Source organism: Balaenoptera acutorostrata, chromosome 11 (genome assembly GCF_949987535.1).
Source record: "Balaenoptera acutorostrata chromosome 11, mBalAcu1.1, whole genome shotgun sequence".
Lineage (NCBI taxonomy): Eukaryota > Metazoa > Chordata > Mammalia > Artiodactyla > Balaenopteridae > Balaenoptera > Balaenoptera acutorostrata.
The window spans coordinates 103,992,544-104,000,985 of NC_080074.1; positions in this window are offsets into that span (position 1 = coordinate 103,992,544).

The following is an 8,442-nucleotide window of genomic DNA, read 5'->3' on the forward strand; positions in this document are numbered from 1 at the left end:
TGGCCCCGCTTTCACTCTCAAAATATCTTGGTTTGGACAATAAATTACATGTCACATTAACTCTGGACAAGGGCAGCACTCCAAAGAGCTTCTTCCAGCCCTGGACGTCAGCAATTCTGCTGGAATTTCTGCATCCCCAGAGACTTCAAGAGATAGTGTTAGTTTATATCCCCTTGAAATCGCCAAATCAAATCAAAAATGATAATAAGCAAAAAGTCAAGCTAAGGGACAGGCAGGACCTGCTGAATTGCGACACCTAGTGGGGAGACTTCACACTGCTGGTGGCTGGGTTTGGGGGACACTCCATGTTTGGCCGTTGCTCTCTTCAAGTCAGCTAGTAAAGCAAAGAACAACAGCTAACATTCACCAAGTGCTGTGTGCTAGGCACGGTTCTAAGTCCTTCACGTGTTCTGATTCGTTGAATCCTCATAACAGCTCCATGATGTAGGGGCTGCCGTCATCCTTCCACTTTACAGAGGGGGAAAGTGAGGCTCGGAAGGGTTAGGTAATGTCCTCCAGGTCATTTAGCCGGGAAATGGGCACAGGACTGTCTCCTCATCCAGTTTCCATCAGCTAGATGCTACTTCAGAGGTAACTCCCATCTAAGATGACTTCAACCACCCCTCTGACATGGAGATGATACAAAGGGACAGTTAAGAGGCAGAGTGTAGGGAATTCCCTGGCGGTCAGTGGTTAAGACTTCGCCTTCCAATGCAGGGGGTGCGGGTTCGATCCCTGGTCAGGGAGCTAAGATCCCACATGCCTCGAGGCCAAAAAACCAAAACAGAAAACAGAAGCAACATTGTAAAAAATTCAATAAAGACTTAAAAAAAAAAAAAAGAGGCAGAGTGTACCAGGAGGTCTATTTCCACATCTACAAGGAAAGAGTGGTAGTTTCTGCATCTACCAGGGATTAAAATCAGGGCATTAAACCAGACAACAAGAAAATGTATAAACCATCCATTAAATGCACAGTGGAGCTGCTCATTTAAAGAAACACTTTCCAGCATGAAAAATGAAACAGCTCCTTCCCGCCCCATCCCCTTCAACAACATTTGCTCATGACATGTGAAGAGTGGTTACTGGTCACTGCAGCCTGCCAGCTGCCCCCAGGGGACCCAAACCCAAACCTCCCAAAGCTCTTACAGTGAGGAAGGCAGAAGTGATCAACGACTTTCTTCTGCTTCCTTTTCACGCTCTCTTGTAAAGAATGCAGATCATCCCCAGGGCACTTCCTTCCTTCAACTTCTTTCTCTTCCAAAGCTAAAGTGAGGCAGGGGTGGCAGGACTGAGGGAGACTTAGACCACAGGCGTCTTGTACAAGCCTTTGTTAGAAGGTTGCCAGGTGATATTTGGGACATGCTTATTCTAAAGGAAATATTCATCACTTATCTGAAATTTCGTTGTTTATCTGAGTGTCCTGTATTTTTAACTGCTGAATCTGGCAACTCTGCTTTATTATTGATTGTCGCTGAAGCAGTTAGAAAACATAGACAGTCAGAGGTCTGCGAACTTCTTCTGTAAAGGGCCAGATACTAAATATTTTAGGCTTTGCAGGCCATACGGTCTCTGCTGCAAGTACCCAACTCTTCCACTGTAGTACGAAACTCAGCCGTAGACAACACGGAGTGAGCGAGCATGACTGTGTCCCACTAAAGCTTTATTTACAAAAACAGGCATCAGGCCATAGTTTGCCAACCCTTGGACCAAATTAGGGCCTTCAGACTCCGGGCTATCTTCAGATGTGTTGTAGGGGCGAGAGTGGCTTGGATCTGAGTTCTCAAGCATGAAAAACTGAAAGAGACTGACCAAAATCACTAGCGTAAAATATACACATAATTCGGAGTGGGTATGCACACAGGCGTGTGTGACCCAAGGTGGGTCGGTGCCTGCAGAAAGCATGCACTTCTAGAGCAGGGTTGGTCTGGAGCTGCCTAGGTTCTACAAAGTCTCGGTCAGCCCCTGTGTGAAGAAGTGCAGCTTCTCTGCTGGAATTCCTGGTGGTCAGCATGTACTCTGTAAAGACAGACAGGCACAGGCAACACTGTGAAATCAGACAGAAGGTACAGAGGCCAAGAAAAGCAGATCACCCCTGCAGAAGGCCTTCAGGTGAGCTAAAGCTGTTGGCATTTGTCCACCTGATGTGGCGTACTGAGAAGCACATGGTAACTGTCCGCCAGTGTGTGTGTGTGTGTGTGTGTGCTCGCGCGTGCACGCGCCACATGGACACCAGCTATCTGAACAGTGTGCAGAGCGCCTGAGGAATTTGCTGGTTTGTTGGAATCAATAAATGTAACAGTAACAGCCATACATTTGTATGGCCACATTTGTATCAACTTTCTTAATGATCTTCGAATAGTTCTGTATGCTTTCCAGGGACAGTTCCACGATTTAAAACCACACTTAAAATTCTGCCCTGCAGACCACAATCACATGAGAAAGGACTGTCCAGTTAAAAGCATTAAACCCAAACGTGAATTGGCCACAGCACAGGAAATGTAATGTGTCTGGGACAAGGGAGTTGTGCAGGGTTAGGGCAAAGCATCACATAGGCAGCAGACTATGCTGGGTCACGCGAAGGATTTTGACGTGCACGTATGTCCGAAGATAAGTAAGTCATCAGTGAAGGCTTTCAGACAGGATCAGATTTGCATTTTGAGACTTTCCCTCTGGCTGGAGGGGAGCAGGACGCTTTAGCAGTGGTCTAGGCACGAGGTGAAGTTAGCTTGGTCTAGTTGGTGGTGGTAACAAAGGAGGGATGTGGATAGACTTGAGAGAGACCTTGAGAGAGGCAGAAAGCGACATGCACGGAGTGGATCTGAAGGACTGGGAGCAGGGAGGGGGAAGCTGTCGAGAATGACGGTCAGGTTTCTGGCCAGCCTCACAGGACGGTTGGTGGAGCCATCACGGACATAGGCAAGAAGGGAAGAGGACTAGACTGAGGGGGTAGACGGTGAGTTCAAGGAAGATGAGGGTTAATAAGTACCCATCAGGGATTTCCTTGGCAGTCCAGTGGTTAGTACTTGGCACTTTCACTGCCACGGCCCAGGTTCGATCCCTAGTCGGGGAACTAAGATCTCACACACTGTGTGATGCAGCCAAAAAAAACCAAAAAATACCCATCAGCTATAGTGAGTTTAAGGTCCCTGGGGGTCTTGGCAAAAGCCATTTCTTTGCAATGACGAGGCAGAAGCTGTGCTGGAGAGAGTTGAGAATGGGATGGAGGCTGAGAGAGGGAGGTAGACAATTCTTCCCAAAATAGGCTTCTTCCCACAGGGAAGAGACACAGGGCAGGTGGCTGAAGGAGGTTGTAGAGCATGGGAGGGTTTGCGGAATTTAATGGGAGAATTGAGCCTTTGTAAAACCTTGCGGGAAGAGTCCTACTTCTGGTGTAAAAGAATCAGGTCCTAATAGAGCAAACCTCCCACAAGTAATATCTATATATTCTGGACAACATACAAAAAAACAAAGCCAAAAAAAAAAAAAACCCAACAAACAAAACCCAAACAACGCCCACCGCCCCCAAACCCAACTACCTGAGAGCTCTGGAAAGAGAACCCAAGCAGGGAGATTTTGGAGGGGATTCAAAACGTGGATGAAGCAACTGGCATGAGGTGATTTCTCAGTAAAAAAAATTTTTTTCCCTGTGTTGGCCACAGTCACTCTGCAGCATAAGACGGATAAAGTTGCAACAGAAAACCCACTGTCTTTCTGGCAGGAGGAACCAGAGGATGGAGCCCAGAGCAACTAAGGTTGCTGAAGAGTGAGGCGTGAGTCCTGGGAAGGAGACAGCCAGAGAAGAGGAACCCAGAATTCTCTGTATAACAAACTTTGCCCAAGTCTCCAACTCATGCCTGAACCACATCTGAGCAGGAAAAATGAAAGGAATCCTGGCAAAGATAAGAGAACCAAACTGAGACTTGAGCAGTTGCCTGCTACAAGGAAGACAATGTTTGTAGTTTGACTATACCCAAGTTAATTACCTGTCAAAGAAAAATATCAATGCTTTTCTAAGGGATAAAATAGAATCCAGGGCCTCCTCAAAATAACCTTCAAAATATTCAGGATATAACCCAAAATTCTCGGCGTACAAAGAACCAGGGAAATGTGACCCATTCTCAAGGGAAAAACAAACAGAGGCCAATCCCAAGATAACTCAGATGCTGGAATTATTAGACAAGGATTTTAAAGTAGCTATTATAACTGTGTTCAAGGGTATAAAGAAAAATGCATTTATAATAAAAAAAACAGATAGGAAACCACAGTAGAAAACCAAAGTAGAAAATATAAAAGGGAACCAAATGGAAATTTTAGAACTAAATACCTGGAATAAAAATAATTCACTGTGTGGGCTTAATAGCTAAATGAAGATCCAGGGGAAAGAGAACATGAACTTGAAGATAGATCAATAGAAAGTAATGAATCTGAAAGAAAGGAAAAAAAATCAGAAAGGAAAAAGATGGTAGAGTGACAGGAATCTGTGGGATAATATCAAAATGTCTAATATATGGGTAATTGGAGTCCCAGAAGGAGAAGAAAGGGAAAATGGGACAGAATATACGTATACATATATATTTAAAAGCTTACGGGGGGGATCCAGTTGAGACAAAGAGGTTGAATATATGGGAAAGATAAGAGACCACAACTAGTAGACGTTTCCATAGAAGGAGGGAAGGAATTATAGAAGTGAAGTATAGAAACTTGGTCTCTTCATTAGAAGCAAGTCACAGGTGCGTGCGCTCAAGGGGAGGCGTGAACACCAGGAGTCAGGGATTGGGGGACACCTTGGGGTCTGTCCTCCCAGAAGGGAAGGGGATTCGGGGCGTTGGCTGGGCACTGCGGTGCAGTGTGCTGGATGGAGGTGGCAGCTGGGTGAAGGCAAAGTGGCGAGCACTGGAGGGCAAGGGTCTGGCTGGGGATGGATGGGGTACTGGGGAGAGGGGCTTAGACTTTGATGGAAATTGGGTTCCCTGCCTTCTTCCATCATACGGACTATGAAGAAGAAATCTGCTTACCTACAAAAATATGTTGTGTCGAATAGGTTAACTTTGCTAAGTATGTATTGATTTTATTTCCTCCCAAAGGCTGACCTCCTTAAAAAGCAGATGGTTGAGGCGCACACACTGAGACAACCTGAGAGAGGAGTCTTGAAGATAACAGGGAGAAAGAAAATGACAGCCCATCTCCAGCATAAAAGGCCGAGGAGAGCCAGAAGGCAAAGGAGAAAGGAGAGCATCCAAGCTGATGCTTTGAAATTGGAACCCAGCCTAGTGAATTCCATAAGGTAGCAAGAGATGAAATTGTGTGACTGTCAATAAAATGCCCAGAGGATGGTGGTTGATAAGACAGGAGGATCGTAAAAGTGAAGGGGGGCGCACCTGCAGCCCTAGCCAGGACGTCCAGGATCCAAGCTGATGTACATCCATGTGTGACATTAAAAAATTCATTATATTATAATTAAAATATGTATAGCATGACATTAAAGAAGCAGCAGCAGCTGGTCGCTAAAAGCTGGTAACTTAAAGGGGGGAAATCAAATGAGAAGCTCTTACATCTAAAGTATATTTTCTAAAGGACAGAGCAAGGTTGGAGGTTACTGGACACATCCATGTGAACTCATTTTCCGGCTCTCTCACTGGAGCAGACTAGGAGTGGAGAGTCCTCCCTCTGTTCCCACGTGGATAACGTGATCTGCGCCACGAGTGCCCAGATATTGGTCACTTATAACATTCACCACTTAAAGAAACCAGGGCTCCCTGGAGAGTAGCAGGTTCCACGCCTCGGGGCAGAAAAGTCAAAGCAGGCCTAAGTCTGCTAGATGAGGCCAGAGCACAGCATTTCAAAGGACACGTGAGGTAGTGTGAAAAGGAAAAGGGACACAGCAAAACAAGGCAAAGCTGGCGATCTGAGTATCAGAAAGGAATCAAAACTTACAAAAAGCCCGAGTCCCTAATGATACTGAATACGGATTGCACTAAAAAAAGGTGTACGTGAGTTCCCAAAAATGTCAACTATTCCAGCAATGTGCACACCATAGCCGAGTGCTGGTTAATAATTAAGCTGTGAATTTCTTGTGCTTTTCTCCAGGCAGTGAGACACTCAGGGGTGAAGGAGGCACTGGGGTGTCTTTTTTTTTTTTTTTTAAGATGAGGGTTTTAGGAATTTTGTTATTGTGGCAGGCAAAATTTGACTGCAAGAAGCCACTCCCACAGATAATTGCCAGGCTGGGTGACATCCAGACCCCTCTCCCAGCCTCACCCAGTCTCCAGGTGGGCAAGTCTCCATATCTGTAACTGTATGGCAGCTCCAAATACGGAGCTTATAACCCCAAAGTGTAAAGTGTATCCAAGTCCTAAACCTTCACTGTAGTCATCTCAGCACACCTGTGAGGCTGATTCTGCTTGTTTTGTTTAGATAGAGGCTTGAAAATAAATATAAATATGACACAAATATGTATTAAAACTTTTGTGATAGGTTTAAGGATGTAACAGTTAATTATTGTAACCATTAGGGTAATTTAATTTATATTTTATCTGGGTTTGGAGAGTAAGTTTAAAAATATAATTTATTTTTTGTTGCTGTTGGTTGGCTGCACCGTGCAGCTTGCGGGATCTTAGTTCCCCAGCCAGGGGCTGAACCCACGCCCTCGGCAGTGAAAGCATGGAATCTTAACCACTGGAGCACTAAAAATATAATTGAAAATTTAAATTCTTTTAGAAAATTCACATAACATGAAATTAACCATTAACCATTTTAAAGTGAACAATTTTTACCTGCTGTTTACAGTGTTGGAAAAGTATAAAAGTATGTGATATATTCGACTTGTGATGCTAGTTTAATACTAAGGTGGATTAAGTGTGAAGGTTAAACACCTAAATAAATCCGATTAGATCTGTAAGTTGAGACTTATTAGGTTTCGTGAATAGTGTTTAAGTTCTTAGTGTTAAATGCTTAGTGTCTAAGATTTTGTTAGATTTATAAGTCTGCCTTGTTAGATATTTGAAGCGCTTAATTATAGTTTAAATAGTCTAAGCTAATTTAATTAATCCAGTTTGTGAGAGTAAATGTTCAGAGAATTTGTAAGGTAACTGAACATTAATGAAAGAAAAAGAGATTTAACAAAAAAATTACTAGCTTTCTGAACCAAATAGCAAGATTTACAAGTTGAACTTAACAAAATCAGGCTTTAAATTTTACAACTTTAATCAATTAAAAAAATTTAAAATACGCAAATAACATGAAGTATTCTTTTCCATGCATAAAAGTTCCCCTCAGACATTAAAAACTCAACTGATAGTGACTTAGTAGTTTATAAACTAATACAAAGGTATAGAATGATATTTATTTGTTGAAATTTTGACAGTTGAAAATATTACGTCAAATGAAAAGGAAGCACCTTTTTTGAAGTTAATGTTTACGTTCTATTTTTATTGATATTATTTTATTTATAGTAACTAAGTCAAACAATGATGAGTTTGTTGCTCAAATGCATCCCTTTGCCAGGGGAGGAAGCCCATCACCTGCTCTACCTCCAAGCAGGAGGGATGATCACAGATTGGTACCAGGTTGGGGTCGCAGCTTTTCTCCGCACCTGGTCAAAAAGCCTAGCCTGTTGCTTCTCACACTTTGCTGTGCATAGGAATCACCTGCAGATTTTGATTCCAGTAGGACGGGTGAGTGGGGTGAGAGTCTGTGGGTTCCGGGGATGCACAGGAACCACACTTTGAGCCAGAAGGGCATGCTTTCTCCATGTGAGCACACGTGGATATGGCTCTTTTCCGGGGTCCCAGTTACCAAAGGCCAACGCTGCTCCCGCAGCCGGATGGACCACGTCTATCTGTGGATGGGACAAGCGGTCTTGCTGTCATACGGTAGCGGGAGTGGGGAGCCATTGTCTCCTCTAAGGAGACCTGGAGGCAAATGCCCTCCGTTGCCCTTGACTCTTGCACTCCCCGATTCACAGAGATCATACCCCAGACTGTCTGGGTATGGCTGTGGTGGGAGAGGGGATAAACAGAACAGGAGGCCTGGCGCAGTTTTGTTTATTTGTCGTGTGATTCCCCCACTAGCGTGTAAGCTCTCCCAGGACCTGGACTTTGATTCTATTCACTGCTGCATCCCCAGGAGCCAGAACCGTGCCAGACACATCCTAGGTGCTCAGAAATTATTTATGGGATAAATGAGGCCTGTTTGGGTTGTAGGCGTTCAGGCCAACCCTTCTAGAATTCGACATTGGGGTCCAAGTCTCACCTGATAAAGACAGTGGTACGTGCCTGGCTGAGCCTCTTGCAGGCATCTCTCTCCCTCGAGGGGGAAGAACTGTGACCCAGAGCAGGATGTGGGTCTTCTTAGGCCCCTGGCCACAATGCTATCCAAACGCCGCTTCCATCTCCGGCCCAGGCCAGGGGCAGGGCGCTCCTCACTCAAGACCGAGAGAGGACA